Source organism: Haliaeetus leucocephalus, unplaced genomic scaffold (genome assembly GCF_000737465.1).
Source record: "Haliaeetus leucocephalus isolate CR32 unplaced genomic scaffold, Haliaeetus_leucocephalus-4.0 Scaffold240, whole genome shotgun sequence".
Taxonomy (NCBI): domain Eukaryota; kingdom Metazoa; phylum Chordata; class Aves; order Accipitriformes; family Accipitridae; genus Haliaeetus; species Haliaeetus leucocephalus.
The window spans coordinates 5,303,371-5,318,543 of NW_010972676.1; positions in this window are offsets into that span (position 1 = coordinate 5,303,371).

Consider the following 15,173-nt stretch of genomic DNA (forward strand, 5'->3'; position numbering starts at 1 on the left):
CCAACCAGACCGAAATCTGTATGGATAGGGACATTGTGTTGTGTAAAGACACTTTCTGAAATGCTTATTAAGCTTCTTTAACATAACAGAAAGTAAAGAAAGGTGAAGTGTTACCATTTTCAAAAATTTTGATGACTTCTGAAATTTTAGATAATTGGTGCCATTAAAACTGTTAGTGCCATGAACTAGATATTCTGCTTGTTTCAGTCATCTTGAAAGTGATGGATAGGCTCAGGTTAGAAAAGCAGCTATGGTAAAAGCATAGGAATTATTCCCCTCCGCAAGAGCTTTTTATGTTCAGTATTATGTTTCTATAATTCATATGTGTATTGTATAAATCCACACTGCTGTTCATAAATATATTCTTGAGATAATATTAATTCATGATCTGATGTGTTAAATTGTTAAAATTTTTGCATGCATGTATATTAAGAATAATACCCGAATGCAAGTAAAGAAGCAGCTTCATGTTACAAAGACTTGATATGAAAGAGGTATCACCTTTAAAGGACACATATTACATATTTTTGAACTCTTACAATGAATGCTGTGGATTTAGATGCAGAATTACGCATACACAGGATGAAACTATTTTTACAAATCTACCATGGCTATGCCTTATCTTGTTACAAGTGTGTATTAGTGGTAATTCTACACCAATCAGTGGTGTAACTCTGGAGTCGTACTGACAGAACATCAAAACAATCCCATCAGTTGAAGTAGACTGTAGCCTAGTTATTATGGCTGGTATAAATGAGGCCAGAGTCAGGCCCATGCTCTTTTAAAACCATTGGAACATGTAATAGTGATGGACTGAGTTATTCCCTTACAGCAATTTTACTATACTTAATTCTGAAATTAAATCAACCATGCCTTTCCTCATCATGAGGAAAATCAAACCCAGAGATACCCACCATCACAGTATTTCTTGTAATGCAAGCTCAGGGGTTGCTTTTGCTTTATACTGGTTTTATAAAATGATTTTACTACAGTTGTGGTTTAAGCCCGCCCGGTAACAAATCACGACGCAGCCGCTCGCTCCCACGCCCCCCCCCGGCCCCGGCCCCGGGGGGATGAGGAGAAAACACAAAGGCAGGGTCGCGGGTGGAGATAAGGACTGGGAGGGATCACTCGCCACTTACGGTCACGGGCAAGAGGCAGGCTCAGCTTGGGGAAGAGACAAGATCGATTTAATGTGCTACCAGTCGAACCAGAACGAGGACCCTGGGAAGGGCACCCGACCCTTAGAACACCTTCCCCCCAGCCCTCCCTCCTTCCCGCCTCAGCTCCCCTCCCGGTTCTCTCCGCCTCCTCCCCCCGGCGGCGCAGGGCAACGGGGGACGGGGGCTGGGGTCAGCTCGCCGCCCCGGGTCTCTGCCGCTCCTTCCTCCTCGCTCCTCCCCTGCTCCACCGTGGGGTCCCCCCGTGTTCTCCCCGAGGCGCTACCACCGTCACCGATGGGCTCGGCCTGGGCCAGAGGCGGGTCCGGCCTGGAGCCGGGGGAGCTTCCAGCAGCTGCGAGCGGGAGCCGGCCCGGCCGACCCTCCCCCGCTAACAAAAAACCCCATAACAACTACTTGTGCAGATAATACAACAAGCATTAGGACCAACTCTGCCAAGTTAAATACCTCTATATTTGCTGGAAGGGAGAAGTCACCAAATGCTGTCATGGTTGCCCAATTCTGGGACAACACAGATGCTTGAGTATTAGATGGACAGCTCAAGAGTCCTCAAGTTTAGGCATTTACTAAAAAGTTTTCATTACCAGGCCTGAATCTCAGCTATCCTCCTATGTTTTCTGTGCTAAATTTATATCAGCAAAACAGTGCATATACCTTGGTTCTGATTTTCCAGTGTGTTTGTACTCTTTTCACATCTCTTTGAATGTCTGCAGAAGATCATGGGCAAATTACGGGTCAAAAGTCCTTAACCTGTTAAAGAATTGTTATGTGTGTGCTCAGCACAGAAATGTACCCAACAGAAGTAAAGGCACTAACAGTCACTCTGGATGGTAGAAAAATTGTTGCTGTAGGGGGAAAGGCAGAAAAGAGATGTACCCATCAAAATAAGTAGCAGTCAAAAAGTGCACATCAACACAACTAGAGCTAAACTCATTAGAGTAGTACAAGCAACTCTGTAGTGTTGCCTTAGTGCCTTAGTTAAATGCAGAGGAAGATTCTGACTTATGGATTACTATACGTCCAACTTTGATATTACTGTAATGATGCCCTACTGTCCTCTTGGAAGATACATTGTGTATGGAGATCCCTTTAGCAGCATTTCCTGCTTGTAGTATACTACATGGTTTTCTTTGGCTTTTAGGCCACATGTAAGAATAATGCAAGGTGTTTGACAGAAAAAAACTCATGTTGCCTCTTTTGGGGACCCTCCTGCTGACAGCCTTTCCAGGTGGGACCGCTTCCATGTATAGATCATGTTTCTGGGATTTGCTGCTCTAGCTATCTGACAGAATTGAAGATTGCAGCTCTCAAGGTCATTCCAGAGTCTCCTGTTTCATTTCAGATTTTTATTTAGTGGGCTTGGAGTTTGTGAAAGCAATTTTTATGTGCTGAGGATTTTTCTGAGTTTCATTACGTGACAGCGTCTTAATTTCATTTCTTTGAACACTTGTGGTATTATACTCTAAATCCTTACCTTAACCCTGATGGCAATGGGGACACTCAGGCCTCTCCATCTTATGTCACATTATTTTACGGGGACATGAATCTCTGTGCTGAAACCAAATAGGGGGGGCACATCTACATTACAGCGTGGGACAGGCATAACACCAAATGGGGTGAAACACTCTCCCAGGCTCTGCACAGGGCCACGGGTTGGGACTTTTGGAACTGCTATAGGGAATGACAATCAGGGGCCGTGGGGAATGCTGATAAATCTATGTTTGGACCTGGTGTTTTTGATACAGCTCAATCAGTTCCAGTAATCCCTTCAAGGATTGTATAGACTTATCTGTCCCTTTACACACACACGACTTCAGGGCTGCTGCAAACTGAAACTGTGTATGTAGAAGCTTTTGGGTTCCATTTTGAATATAGCACATTGTGCAGTGAAATCCAGACTTTGCTGCTGTTATGGGAAACAGTATGGTATGTGGAACTTTCTTGTAATACATGGGCAACATTATGGAATTGCACTGGGAGTAAGATGCAAGGGTATGATAGTTACGGTGTCTTTTTCTTCCTAGTTCTGTGTTAAGAGCACTCACAAGGGATGTGGGAAGCCAAAGTACAGTCTTTTTTCTTTCTGACAAGTGGGAGGCCTACTTTCAGATCTTCTCTATTTAGGTAAAAATGAAAGTTAAACTTGGATGAACACCAGCCTATTGAGCAAAATGCAGGACTCCTGTATCTTCTGTCAGTGATGTAAATCTAATTATTTTTTCTATCAGACTCTTTAATCCAATGCAAATCCCAGGTGAATCTGTGGATAATTCTTAAGTTGACCAAAATGGCATTTTTCAGCAGTCTTGGGGAGAGAAAATGATCCTGGTCTGTTTTGCATTTTGTCTGCTCTATTTTTCAGGGAACAATCACTTACCAAAACAATTGTATTTTTGTATACTTTGCTACATATTATTCTTTATTTTTTTGTAATGCAAACTCTGGCAACACGCTGTCTTTAACAATGTGGATCTGAGTCAACTATAAAGGTTGAAATAGGCTGGAGAATGCAAATAGCACTAAGATCAAAATTAGATGTGATTGGCTGGACTGGAAGAAACTGTTCTACACACATAAACAACTACTTATGGTTTCTAACAGGTGAATCTTTTTCACAATGGAAGTCTTTATGAATAAGCAATGATGAGAGAAAGTAATTCAAATTTATTAGAACTGATCCAGCTATTCAGTCCTTACTCATGTTTACAATTGCATGCTCAGCTGTATTTGCACAAGCACGGTTTGCAGGCAGTATGAAGACTCCCATTTCTAACTCATTGTTACAGGTACTAGGAGGGAGCCCTACAAAGAGGAACCTTTTCTTTTTTCTTTTTTTTTTCTTTTAGTTTTTCTGTCATTCTTTCTCCCCATAGCTTCTGCCTAAAGACAGATTTAAGCATGTTGAATTTACGGTGTGGTAGGCAAAGCTACTGTGTCCCATAGCTTTTCCCTTCCTGGAAATGAAGTCTGTTCAGGAAGCAACTCATCTTCTTTTCTGGACAGTAATAATAAACAGAAATTTCCTTTATATTCATGACAGAGTGAATGAGCAGAGGTCTGTGAATGGACTTGTATCATGCTGTGCAATTGGAGTGATTGATTGTCTTTCTCTACTGGTTCAAAAACAGTCTAAAACCCTCCAGGTTGATTTGGAACTGATCTCAATACTTGACACAAACACACAGTATTGTCAGTTTTGCAGGCTAATTTTGGGCCATCTGGAAAAATAGCGATCCATCCTCTTCTTTAAAGATGTCAAGATACAGTCCCTGAAATGCCCTGCTGTGTAGAACTGCAACAGCACCAACAGGGTTAATAATCTTCTGGAGGTGTATGAACTTGAGCTGGTACCAACATTAGGAATGTCTCTTAAATAAAAAGACCAGACTAATACATGTACTGAGGCTGCCTGGGGCAGGAAATTAGGGGCTTTAATTTTCAGAATGACATACAGGATTATATGATCTATTGTGGATAAAAAGAAACAAAGCATTTTCTTCCAGGCAGTTCTCTAATTATTTTAATTGGAAAAGGAAGAGGCTGTTGTGAAGGATAACACCTGAGAGTGCACTTAAACACAAGTAGCACTGAAAAGATGCCAACTCATTCTCAAGTGTATACTTGTTGTTGTCTGAATAGAAGTTCGTCTTGAAATTTGCATAGCAAAAGGTTCAGAGTAAGTTCCAGCACCAGAGTGGAATACATTTGATTAAAGACAACAGCAAAGGTAAATAATAATCCCCCCCCCCCCCCCCTTGATTAGGAGCTACTTGTTTCAGGTGAACAGAGAAGAGTTTATTGTTTAGCTCACAAAGGCATAAAGGGAGGGAGGAATAGAGCTTTTGGATGTTCCAGATAACAGCTGCCTTCTGGATCGTAACTCATATTTTGGAGATAGGTGCGTCCTCATGATAGCACTTCAAGAATGAAAAAGTGTTTGCCAGAATGGCTCATGTTCGCTCTAAAAATAGGGCCATGTAAGAAGTCTCAAGGAAATTCTCCTGTAATTAAAAAGGATTCCAGTTTAAATTAAATACTGCTAGTAAAAACTTGCTTGCATATTAAGCCTGGATTTACCAGTGGGTTGTTTTTGGTTTGCTGCTGGTCCCCATGTTCTTTTCCCCACCTGAAAGGTACGTGCCTAATGTCCTCTTTCCCATTTCTATTGTACTCAATATCATTTCATGTGAGGAAGTGTTCAAAATCTGACACTTATAGGAGACTGGGAAGGAGAAGATTTATAGCAGACTGTGTAACAATATTCACTAATAAAAATGCCTTAAAATTTCCATTGATTCTTACTGATGGTCATTATTTGGCCAGAATTTAAAAAGTATCTATATTAACTAGAGTAAAATTGTCTTTAAGTATTAAGCTTTCAGGATCTAATATTTTTACATAACCATTATCAAGAGCTGTGTGGAGTTTTTCAAATTCAGTCATAGAGAATTTGTCTAGGAAATTTACCATATTCAATTTTAAGGATATTTGATTGATTCTTTTCCCACAATAATCACTGCAATATATGCTTCTAAGCCCCACACTATTTCCTCAAATATACAGTACAATTGAAGTCTCACAGAAAGTCGGTGTCTGTTACCTCAATTACTGTAATCAGCACAGTCAGTAAGCTAGAGTTAAAATATCTTTAAAGGATGTAGAAGTCAGCATAAATGTTTTTCAGGTCTTAAAGGTAAAGAAATATGCTTGTGCAGACATCCTGCGAAATATAATGTTGCTTTTGTTCTTCAAGAGGTAGGGTTTGATGGAGTTCATGAGAACTTTTGACACGGACTTCAGAAAGTTTCACAAAACTGTTGCAGAGCCTATTGGGGTTAAACAGGGACAGCTTGGGGTGCTGTTGTCAGTCAGGAGTCTGTTAAATGCCCAAGGAAATTCAGGATTGTTTATCCTTTTCTTGTTGATACTAAAATGGAGAAATGAAGACTAGAGCTATGCCAAAAGAAAAAAGGCTCAGTTAAGGCTTCTGTCAGTTCCTGCTGAGTGGCTAAATGTCACAAAAACATTGCAACAACTAACATTAATCCAGGAGACTGATCTCTGCCAGGCTTAATGTCCCTTATACCTGGCCTGTGAGTGGCTCCCAGTGGTACTTGCACAGAAAGACTACTGTCAGGTGTCCTTGACTCTGTTGGATGTACCCGAATGTGGCTGAATTTTTATCTTGTGTTTAACAAATAGGTAAAACAAGGCCAGTGCACCATGTGACATACTTCACCATAGCTCTGTTTGGCTGAACTTGTTGGTAGAAAGTAAATGAATTGCATTTTGTTTTTCTCCTATAGAAAAATATTGAAGAAAATCCCTCTTCTTTATGAAACAAGTAAACTTGAGAGACAGAAGAAATTAATGATTCTTTACAAATCTGTAAGGAGCTTGTTGCTGACGATGACTTCATTGCTTAGAGTTTGAGTGCTGATTCTCAGCTGTGGATGAACTTCTGATTGTGCATTCTTTAAGGGCGTGTGAACTACATTAATATTTGCACTTGTTCCAGTCTCTGTAGGCTCACGAGAGAGCTTGCCAAGTTCATCTAGACTGTACACTTTGCTCTTGTGATCTTGCAGTGCTTTCTGGAAAAACCCTGGAGGGTTAACACATCATTTGGAGATGTAAGCTCATAATGTTTTGTTTCAGAGTCCATGAAGAAAAGTAGATAAAGAGCAAGCTCTACTTGGGAAGGAATATCTTGATGTGGTTTATAAATCTGCATAGATTAATCTATCAAGTTCTGATTTATGAAATATATTATGTTGACCAACTATATTACTTTACTGATTCAAAAGTCTTGAAATTGGTATGAAAACCAGCAATCCATCATAACATTGAATTATGTGCCAGTGATGCATAGCAGTATCTCTCAAAATGCTTGATTTTTATTCACCATTTTTGTTAGTAAAATTCATGTTACCTAATATTCTTCTTAGAAAAATGTGTTGGTACAGATATAAGTGATGGACAGAATACATAGCTAATTTTCTGGGCTTTTCGTTAGGGCACATAAGGTTTACCAAGCTTTTGAATTCTTCACTCTCAATCAACTGTCTACCTGCTTAAGAAATTTCTATTTTAAAAAATGTAGATCTTTGATCACTCATATTTTTAAAACCAGGAGCCTGTTTCTAACAGTGTATCTTGCAAGTGATTATTATTGCTAGCAACTGTCAGAATAAAGGACCAAAAGTTCAAGCAGAGGTTGATGTTTTTGGACATAAGCCATTGTGTGGTTCCCCTAGTAGTGCCGCAGTGGTATCAAAAATGGAGTTTTGGCATGAACTCATTGTGTTGTGGTCTTCTTCAAATAGAAACAGATCTTGTGGGTGTAACAGCAGGATTAATGTTTTTGGAAAAACGCCTTTCTTGTACCAGCAACAATTTCCCCTGTCTGAAAAGCAGAGTTATAACTGCAACTATTTTCAATACTGAGTGTGTCTCTTCATACAGGAGCTCTTAGGTGATATTACATCTTTGTCATATTTGAAGGTCTTAGATGGGAAGAGATGCTTATGGTAAGTCCTAACCTATATAAACTGCAAGAATATTTTGCTAAAGCAACTGATTATTCTCTATGAGAGCTTTAAGCACTCAGTGACGGCTACACCCTTGCTGTCTGTTTTAAAGCCAGTTCATATTGAAGAGTATTTTGTATCAGACAAATGCATCATAACACTTGAAGAATGGTTGTGGATATACAGAACTGGGAGAGCACAGATAACAATACAACATAGAAGTGGCCATATTGTACAAAGGCGAATGAGACTTGAGGTAAGGACAAGAGAACAGGAGAGAAACGAATAGAAGAAAAGCATCATGTCACTGGCTGGATCAGAGTTGGTGCAGGATTATTATGGTTTGATGCTAGTATGAGGAAACTACAACGTACCAGTCCTTCCAGACGATGTAAGGCTTTTCTCTGTGAGCCATAGTGTTTCTTGGGGTTGTTTTTACTGCAGCATATTTTAACAACTGAAGGTAATTAATTTCCTGGTCCTGGTCCTGAACTATTCCATTCTGCTCTGACTGTTTTCACAGTGCCTATTGCTGTGATAACTTAACATCCATCACTTTTAAATTTGTAATGAGGATTTAGATGCTGTAGAAACTAAATCTACACTGCACAAAATCTTGCTGAAGTATCACTAGGTCATGATTAATTGGATCTTATATTTACAAATTGAGTCAGAAATGTGAATCAGGAATTTTTATTCTTATTTTCATACATTACTATTATTTTATTACATTAGTATTATTTTATTACATTAACACCTATGCATTTGCAATTGAGATCACAGTTCCAGTGTGGTAGATGTGTAGGGTGAGAGAGTGTCTGTGCCCAAAGAAAATACTGGCTAAAGAAGAAGAGGGAACAGACATGTAGAAACTACTGAAGACTGATAGGTTTTATATTGTCTTACTGTAGGCCTCAAGTACTTTTTGATAGTCAAGACCACACACAGTGAAATCTGGTATGTTGTTCTCACTGTTAGAAGGATTGAAAATCTCTTTCAGTACATTTTGTGGATGAAATATACCTGTATGGATGATGCAGTTTGGAAAAGAAAAATAGCATACCAAATAGGAAATTATTTTCCTTTATGATAGTTAGAAGTAACTAAAATTGATACCAGTTCTCTCAATTATCTGATGTCCCTGCACAAGCACATGGGGAATGGTTAAAGAATGATACCATGTACAGGGACTGTGTGACTAAGGGCTTCTTTGTGAGGGCCTTATCACAGAGGAAAGCATAGAAATCAATGTCCCTGATCAAAGACCTGAAAAGTAAGGAAGATATTTAGGTCAATCAACAGCATTGGCATAGGAAATTATATCTTTAGATCCTTACATCTTTAGCAACAAAATATAAAGCTTAGATTTCCTTTTAATAGCAAAGTAATGGGAATTCTATCACTTGGTTCCTCATTATCTAGAAATGGAGAGGATAAAGCAGATCAGATCAGCAAGAAAGCAGAATGAATTGGTTAAGCTCTGTATTTTAATAACTTGTGGTCTTGAGGCTCACTGCAAAGGTCACTGAAATCAGAGGAACCTCACTGAATTTGGAGCAGGCTCTTGAGCATTGTATTAATGCTGTCTGTTCTTTTACCCATACACTTAACATTGCCATTTAGTTCTGCCTCTTAACTGGTTGCTTCACATAGACGTTCTATATATCGTCTACAAAGTGAAATCTGGCAGCTGAATTTGTGCAGTACTTTTAAGGATCAGGCCCTAAATCAGTATGCATTTAGCACATGCTGCTGGCTGACTCAAAGCAGCAATGTATGGCAGTCTTACTCTGCAGCTGTATGCTGTTTACTGACACTACATTCACAGCACAGCTTTCTGTGATGGGATTTTTTCTCTTTCTCCTTTTGTAGATGACTCAATTCTTCCCTTAAAAAGGCTAAGACTGATTACAATAGAGTTCAAGCCAAATCGTCTTAAAACAGCTCCTGGTTTTTCAGTGACAGCAGGATTAAGTTAAAATGAGCAATGCCATTTCCCCCTTACCTATCTGTATAATCCTTCACATAGTGCCTAATCCACTGGTTTGAGTGAAGAAACCTGCACCTCCTTATATCAATGGTGAATTTGTTTCATTTCTGTATACATGAATACACAATGGCATAGGAGTGCATATGTGTTTTATAGAGATGGTACTGCTCCATTTGTACACTCTTAACATATAGAACTCCTAATACGGTACAGGGTGTCTGGCTATAGTTGTAAGTGTGACCCCAAGTAACCTGTTCATTATAATGACAATCAGAAATAATGCCAAATTGATTGTGCTGGCACAGAGGGTCTGTGAATGTTTGGGATGGTCACGAAATACCTCTTGTGTGCGCTGCATTTTTGTAAATCCTGAATGTGATAGATATATCTTGCAGGAAAAAGAAATGTGAATTGTTTTGGCCACATCCCAATGTTAGTGTCAACTAAGAAAGATAGCTCCCATTGCATCAGCAAGGTATCTTACTGACCACTGTTTTAAAATTGCAAAGGTATTGGGGAAGGAAAAAAGTAGACCTAATGGCAAGGATGTGATCTCCAAATTACATAAGCAGGCAGCTGATGGGACAGGCAACTCATGAAGGAACTAAGCAAGGAGAGTAGCATGTATGCAGCAGGTGTCAGGGTGAGGAAGGCTGGATGGTAGGAAAGGGGGATGGGATAGCATTCAGAAGTGCATTAGACTCTCAACCAGCAAAGCAATCTCCTCCTGGTGATTGCATTGGGCCTTTTTTTCCCAAGGGGCTAGGCATGTTCTAGCATAACTAACAGCTAAGAGTTCTGTCATAGACCTCTTCCTCAGTTCTCACCTCACTAGCAGGAACTCCTGTTTAACTTTCTTTGCATACATTAAAAACATGAAGAAACCAAAACCCAGACATCATTACCTTAGTTCCATTGTAATTAGTATTTTTAGGTGCCTGTGTACATGCATTGATACAAGGTCAGGGTAACAGATTAAAGAGGAAGAACATAGACTGTCACTTGCAGACTTTTCTCTTTTAGAATGAAATTAAACAGAAGGTAAAGCATGCATTCCTGTGGGCAATGACTATAGGAATGCAACTGTTCTTTAACACCGTGTTTCAGTATACAGAATCAGACTGTCAAAGCAGCATCAAGTTTACCCCTACACTGATACTTCTGAAATCACTCACATAGCTTGGGTATTAATTCAGTTTGATTGGCAAACATTGGGGTTTTCTTTTTCTAGGTGATTTGTTTGTTTTAACTTCACATGTGCCTTTCCAAAACTATATTCTTAACTATGGCATGAATAACAGAGGCCTTATTGATACTTAAAGTTGCACAAAAGTACACTTCATTATATGTATCAATGATATGTTGCAAGGTTTAATAAGCCAGTATTTTATCCGTGCACACTTTTGTATATGTACAATTCCAGCATACCCATCCAGTTAAGAGATTCTGTTTGTGTAGCCCCAGCTAATGCAAATCTGGGGACACTGACAAAGGGAAATCAGGATTGCTGAGCCAGTTCTGAAAAATCTCTAAATAACACATGTTCTGAGGAGTTTTGTCTTCCAAAATAAACAACTCAGAGCTTCTATTTTTGCTTCTAACTGTTGTTCACTGATGTGTCATATTTTGAAAATCATTCTTGTTAAGCAGGGAGTACAACAACTGTGTTGAGTAACTGCCTGTCAGGGTCCAGCTCTCTCTGCTCTGTTCTTGAGTGTCAGCAAAAGTTGAATTTGTACCCTTTGGAGATAATTTCAGTTCCCTGTTGGTGTTTGAGAACTAAGCACAGCTATTAGTGAAAATGGAGGGACAGTATGACATTCATGGGCCCAGCTGTCTAATGCACTCACCTGTTTCCAAGGTCTAAAAGGCTGGGTTTTTATTCTCCCCTAGCTCTGCAAAATGAGGATCATATAACAGATTGTGAAAGCTAAAATGGTAGTGTGGGTCTTTTAATTTCTTTCCTTGTTATTTTTTTTTAAAGTGCACTTTAAAGCAATCCATAAAGCCTAATGGGCAGTGTTGTATGGTTACTACATTGATCATAGCCTTGCACCTCGAGCTGCTAAAAAAGAGTTTCAATATGATCTTCCTGAAATTAGCAAAGCAACTGAATTATGTTTCAAAGGGATGCAAGGAAATACAATTTTTGAACATCTTTGTGGTCAGGAGGAGGGAAAGTATTAGGACTTTGTTCTCTTTCTTGAGCTAGTGTCATTTATGTGTAATTCCACTGCAGTCAGTCATGTAAATTTGGAGTGAAAAAGCAAGCCAGCCCTTCACCTGTGTCTTTAGAGCACGAAGGAACAAAGCAAGACCAATTCACGAAGGAGTAAATTCTGTGTTGTGGGCAAGAAGTCACAGTCTTCCTACCATCTTCAAACAAATGGTCTCATTCTTCGCCAAGAGGTGCTGTGTGAGGTTGTGTTCTCATCAGTGCAAAGCAGAGAAAGCATCTGGTTGTTGGGCTTTAAAAAACTGCAACTGTATAATCTCAGGCTGAATTGATGCAGTGCTGTTGAAAGAATACAATACTCAGATGAATGAATGTTAATTGGATTGTGCCATCATAATCTGAGCACTTTTTAGGGGTGAGTAATCATCCCATGGGAACAGGAAATTCCTAGAAGTGAACGTCATGATCATGTGGGAATGGATTGAGGTTGTAAAATCACATTGAAATTTTAAGTGACAGGTAATATTGTTCTCTGGGATTTCAGACTGTACCTGTTAAAATGGTTATCTGTGCAAAAAATCTTTTTAAGAATATTGACATCACTGTTAATTTGCATTCTTTAAGCAAGGTCGTGTCCCCCCCCCCCCCAAAAAAAAAGCAGAGATATGAAAGAGAAATGAATCTTTTCCTAAAGTTACCAACAAACAGCCAGATTTCACACAGTGGTTTGTAGCTGAGCCTGAATGCAAAAATGAGGATATTCTACGTTGTATGTATAAGTGATCCTGTAAAATGCTCTTTTGTAAATGACCATTTATTGTTGGCTACTAGAAATGATGATTTGTGGCACCTCTCAAAGATTGAGTCCATTGTTCCATGTACCCACAAGAAAAAGTGATGGATATTTTTGTGTATACATCAAGCTACATGCTTCATCTTTGAGAGATACTGCATTTTAAGCTTTTGCTGATTATGCCTGTCACACCAACTCCTTCTTTGCTGATATTTTTTAGTATACCAATAGTGTCCCTCAAATTGAAACAGCAAGTGTAGCAAGTAAAAAAACGCTGTAAATCTCCCAGAATACCCAGAAAAGACCTTTTCAAGTTATTTTCTGTGAACGATAGTAGGCAACTAGGTGTGGGGAAAATATCTTATGAGTTTGTAAGACAACATCTGAGGGTGATATATATGTGATGCTGTATACTCAAAGATGAGCTTTTCTTTGTCTATAGCAATTTCACTGACTTGCTGAGAGGTGCTGGTGATGCAGGATAATAGACCTTCATTGCTGGAGAAAAGACTACTTGTCATAATATGGTAAACTGCTCAACTTCTCTTTTTACCAGACAGGGGGACTCCTCTCATTTGTGTAATGGCTGTTTAAAGTGATCATAAGGCATGTCTGTATTCCATTTACTCTCATTTTATTCTGCCAGACTACAGTAAGGGCCTTAGTAAAAATGAAAATCAAAGCCTCATAAGGCTTGAGTATCTCTTTTATTAAAGTCATTTCAAGTCATCATGGTTTCAAATGTATTTTTTTGTATACAAAAGGTCTTGTGCTAAATAACTGGGATATTTAACTTGTCAATTCGTTTGGAGGAATCATGAACTTAAAGATATCAGAATAATACAGAGGTGTATATATGACTATTAAACTGTCATGAAAAAGATTATTGAATATCCCCAGTAACTGTTGTAGAAACCAGTTCTCCACTCCAGACTTCTCCAGGTATGTAGGTCAGGTACTAGAAGCTAAACTCAGAAGGTTTTCCTGTCAAGTAAAATAAGCAGGCTGCAATGTCGAGGGGCTGGGTGTGAGAGGATTTATCAGTTGCTCAGGGCAAGAAGGAAGTTAACTTGGGTAGTTACCAAGAACTGAAAATGGGATAAAAGCTCAGGATAGAAGGTTAGGACTTTGGACATGTGGGAATTAACTGTTTGAACTTTAGAGAAGAGGAAATAGAGAATTAGAACTGGGAAGAAGATAGTGGTTGGAAGTTGACTAAATAGTCTAAACAAATCAGTTGCCTTTCAGTGCCTGAAGGAAGAGCAGAAGAGGGAGACTCCAGTAGATACATTTCTGTACAGAATAAGGACTAGCTATGCTGAGTCCATAACTGGATACCAAATTTGCCTGGGAGGGTCGAGGATTTAGGAGAGGTGGTTTTGGAACCTAATTCTTATGTGCCTTGGAGAATCTGACAAAAAGCCTTTGAAGTTCTCTGGCTCTGTTATAGTGACGGCAATGAAAATTGATCCCGTGCATTCTAGCCGCCCTTGTGTATGAGTTGAATTTTAATTAGTTTCCATTTAGCTTTTTTACATTGTCCTCTTTCTAGTCTGCCTTATCTGTGAAGCAGGGGTTCTTGGAGGAGTCCCTGCTGGAGAGTTACCTCTGACCTCTTTCTTACCTTGTAGGGTATGTTGGACTTTGAATATTTTTTTTTTTTATTTCTTTTTTTTTGGAAAACTCTGTGTATTTGTGAGGTCCTGAAGAAATGAAGCTGCAGTGTACAATGTTCCTCAGCAGATAATCTCTCTGGCAGATCCGTAGTGTATAGGGCAGGTATTCAGTTTGCTGTATCTACTCTCTACTGTGATGTACTGGTGTGTTCCTGCTTTTGTTTTTTTTTCCAGGAGGGGAAGAAGTCCTCTCACCATTTCTGCAGCCTGTTACCTAGGTTGGAACATGTGTGAGGTGTGACACACTTAGTGGAGCCTAAGCTCCTGCTGCAAGGGAGGGAGGAAAGGGGGTCTTGCCCAGATGAGAAGAGAAGGACTTTACCTGAATGTATTACTACTGTAATAGCATCTAGAGGCTGCTGTCTTGGAAAGCTGTCAGGTGCTTCATATTCAGAGTGTAAAAGGATAGGCCAGCTTCCAAAGTGCCTGCGAATGGTAAAGACAAAGAAAGTGGTGGCTCCATGAGCTGGTCTGAGAAACACCAAAGAAGCGAGCAGGGTAGTTCTAATTAAGAATAATACGAAGTAGTCACAAACAGCAGCTGCCCGACTCACTGCTGCCCATCTGTACTGATCACAAAGGGATGGAGGCTGGAGATGGCAAGTGAGAGAAAGAGAGGTAGGGATTACACTGCTTCCCACAGTGGCTCTGAGGACCTATTGCAATGTACCTGGTAGGGTATAGTCATTGCTAATAAGAACTGGGAAACACTATTCCTTCACTTTTATCCCACTTCCAAGTTCCTTCACTTAAGGGCAACTCCACTCCACCTCAGGGAGTGTCGTGGTTTAACCTCAGCCAGCAGCTAAGCCCCACGCAGCCGCTTG